We start from the raw sequence: 3,815 nt of genomic DNA on the forward strand, positions 1-3,815 counted from the left end.
TCTAAAGCATATGGCAATGTAGATATTTGACATTTAAAGGATTTTAATGACCTCTTGGTCTCTACATATTTTAGTTTGAACTTAGAAGTTTGGGCAGGAGGATGTAAGATACCAAATTGGTTTCTTGTCAAAAATGTAAGGGAGTTTGTTAAATTCAAAAGGCTATATTACTCCTTGTGTCCAATTTTAAGAGAGGCGGAGAATATATCAACACCATACTACTTGATTCATTCAAAAATACAAGAAATAATAATAATATAAAAAATACAAAAAAAAAAATACAAAACAAAGCAAGAGAGCAAACTAGATTCTAGAGATTCTTCAAACAAGGCATGTAGGCTATGGATGGACAAAGGGAAAGATAGTTCTTCAAGGATCATAATTCAGAAAATAAAAGATTATGTACAAAGGAAAGAAAATTCAAGTAAGATGAAGCAGAAGATGGATGGATCATACACTAATGTCTTTAATTCTCGCTTGGTTGATGACTATTTTCAGATGCTGCGGATGATGATGGTGGTGGTGTTGGAGCAGAAGAATCACTTCTGCTCTGAGACTCTGTCAAAGAAAAAATCCCATTAAAAGGCCATGGAATATTATTAAGCCAATCACTGCTCTCATTCTCTCCATCTCCATCTCCATCTCCATCATCGACACCCAAACTACTCTCCAATGGCATCCTATAAATACTTTCCTCCAAATTTCTTTCGATCTTCAAAAATCCATCATCAACTGGCATCTGAAACCTACAAACCGGGCAAGAACTATGAAGCTCAAGCCATGGCTTAATGCACCCACTATGAAACTTATGCTTACAAGGCATCTCCTTTGCCGCTGAACCAATCTCGAAATCATCCAAGCATACCGAACACTCAAGATTCTCCTTGATCATCACAGTGGGCATAGCTTCTACTGCCTCTTTCTTTGCCGGTACTGACCCATTTCTGCTTGGATCGCTCTCCGCTAAATGTTGAAGCAATTGATCCAAACCAGGGCCGATGAGGTAATCGCCCAAAGAACCTGGAAAGCTCTGATTCGGGTTTTGGGTTTGATTCCCATCGGAGGACTCTTGAAGAAATGTGACCTCATTGAATGGATTGAGCAAGGCAAGGCGCTCACGTTCTTCCTCTTGGTCTCGTTCTCGCTCTCTTTCCCTGTCGTTTTCGGAATTCTCTTGATCGGATATGATCCCAGAGCGAATACTTTGAAGTAAGCGGATGATAGCAGCCGAAGTTCTTCTCCTATGGATAATCGATTCTTGTGTTTCTTCTTCTTCTTCGTCTTCAGATTCTGATTCTGATTCTGATCCTCTTCTTAATCTTCGGAGACGACGACCACCAGTCATCAAGGCAAGTAAGATCGGCGCCCAAAGAGTGAGCGCTCTCTCAGTTCTCGGATCAGGGTCCGGGTCTCTCATGACATCTATTTCGTCCACAGACCTGCTTTCACAGTGCGGGCATTTCATCTCCTCCACCTCCATCACTGGGTTCACTATTTGTGAGCAATTATAACACCAGTATCTAGTAGTAATCAGAGAATCATCCATCTCTGCCCCCTCAATTTTTTCTCTAACTCTGCAATTTTAACAACCAACAAACAATACTACCTCAGAAAATGGGTACAAATTCCTCCAAATTTCTTTGACCCAACATGGAGAAATTTCCCAACACTACCATACATCCCAATCCAATCAGAAAAAAATAACAATAATAAAACCCTGATACAGAAATCAAGAACAAAATCCTTAATCGCACAATCCATCATACATTAAACCTCAAAAAAAAAAAAAAAAAAAAAACAAAAAAAAAGGAACTTAATATAATTTTTCTAAAATCTCACAACCTATTAAATGTTCTGAGTTGACATAAAAAATCACCATGAAAGTAACAAAAAATTGCTAAAATTTCAAAACCCAACAAGCAGAGGTCTCATAAAGTTCCAACAGGGAGATTTAAAATAAACAAACAAAAAAAAAACACCCAAGTTAGTATTCCTACTTATGAACACAGAATGAAGCTAAAACCTCTTGAAAGTTCACAACCCAAAGAACAAAATCACCAATCAAGGAGGAAATCCAACAAGTATTGCAGAAGAAAAAGAGAATTTTACAAAGAAGGGTAGCCCAGAAGAGAGGTTTAAATGTATGAGAAATCAAACAGAAAAGAAGAATCAAAATTATTGTGCACAGAACAGAATAACACAGACCATTATTTATTTATTTTTTAAAGTCCAAAAATCTCAAATGGGCTTTCAAGGAAATGAAGATCAGATGATGAAATAGTGGATTTCTATGTATTCGTACCTTGAAAATGAAGATTCTGTGGATTTGGTTGAAGAAAACGAAGTAGAGAGGAAGAAACACTACCAACGAGGAAGAAACACTACCAACGCGTTTTCTTTCTCCTCTTACGTGTCTTTTCCCTTCTTTTGGATGATTATTTAGACACGCCCCTTAATCTTTTGGTGAATATTTGGGGTACCCTCCTTTGTTTTCGAATTGATGAAATAATCCCCCTTGACCTTCATCTTCTCTCAGATACTAATTGAAATGACTTAAATACTCTAATTTTTTAATATCTTACCAAAAATCATTGATTTTTCTTCCAAAATCTGCCATTCATGATTTCCAATATAATCCAGCAAAAGCCGTACCCAATGGACCATAAGTAAGAAGAAAATCATTGATTTTTCTTTCAAAATTTGCCAGGCAATTGTTTTCAATATTGTCCAGTTCACAAATGATACTAATATATATCTCATCAAGTCAACCTGATTTTCTCGGATGTAATGGGAGCAAAAAGCTTGTATCTTTGAACCAAAATGAAGAAATAGAGGAGAAGAATCCAGAGGACCTCGATAATCTTGTTTCATTCATGAATGATATTGAAATGGCTCGAGAGAGTCATCTCAGTGTTTAATCATTTTTGAAACCATGTCATCATCTTCAAGTTTTTTGGTATCATTCATGAATAAGAACATTATTATAAATAAATAAATAAATAAACTGAGATTAAAATCTAGGGATGAAAATAGGGCTAAGCTAGGATTTTGTCTAAGTAAGGGGATCTAAGGATATTATAAATTTTAAATTTTTCGTAGGGGTAATAGTAACATATTTTATTTTTTTCACTATCACTTGTCATAATAGCCTATAAACACTTTTAATATTTTAAAAACTCTTGTGGGAGGAAAGAATCCCCGTTGCGCACATTTTAGATCTGCCCCTAAATGATAGATTTTGAAAGAAAAAAATCTTTGTTTTTTTTTTAACAAGGGTTTACAAATGAGGGTAGTTAGACCAATTTTTGTTAGCCTTTAAGATTAGACTTTGATCAAGGGGTATGCATCAATTTGAAAACATTGGAGGTATCTCAAATATGGACCAACATAGAGGAGTATATATAAATCAACATTTTCCATTTTTAATTTTTTTTTTTTAAAGGGGCGCTGATGACCATCCAACGATCTATAAAGCCTGGGGATTGTGGTCTTCATGATGATAAAAGACTCCAATTTCAAATAAAAAGAAGCATTTTTGGAGTAGTGTGGCTAAAGAAGCATTTTTAGAGTAGTGTGGCTAATATATGTCTTATTAATTTAACCCCTACTTTTATGAAAATTATTTCATTCTAGAACTTTCTTAATATTGTTTGAAACCCCCATGTAATAATGAAATTACTAAAAGGACCCTTCTTAATGACATTATTAAAAATTTATTTCGTCGCATAGGAAGAGATCATGCAAAAGAAACAACGTGGGAGTAATCTCAGAAAAGATTCAAATATCTAATTTATATTTGTTGTAAAAGACAAATA

General features: G+C 35.1%; 1 pseudogene across 4 annotated transcripts; it reads right to left on the reverse strand.

Moving 5' to 3' along the window:
- Positions 1 to 296: 296 nt before the first annotated feature.
- LOC147386998 (E3 ubiquitin-protein ligase SIRP1 pseudogene) lies at positions 297 to 2,434 on the reverse strand (annotated as a pseudogene). Of its 4 annotated transcripts, none has more exons than XR_015171927.1 (2): positions 2,303 to 2,434; positions 297 to 1,574 (listed from the first exon to the last, which is right to left on the reverse strand). The product of XR_015171927.1 is annotated as an E3 ubiquitin-protein ligase SIRP1 pseudogene, transcript variant X1 (transcript). The 4 variants fall into 4 exon arrangements; XR_015171928.1 differs by having other exon boundaries at positions 297 to 1,717; positions 2,303 to 2,317; XR_015171930.1 differs by lacking the exon at positions 2,303 to 2,434 and adding an exon at positions 2,206 to 2,291.
- Between the last annotated feature and the right edge of the window lie 1,381 nt (positions 2,435 to 3,815).

The sequence above is a fragment of the Akebia trifoliata genome, chromosome 14 (genome assembly GCF_017979445.1).
Source record: "Akebia trifoliata isolate Shusen 1 chromosome 14, ASM1797944v1, whole genome shotgun sequence".
Classification (NCBI taxonomy): Eukaryota; Viridiplantae; Streptophyta; class Magnoliopsida; order Ranunculales; family Lardizabalaceae; genus Akebia; species Akebia trifoliata.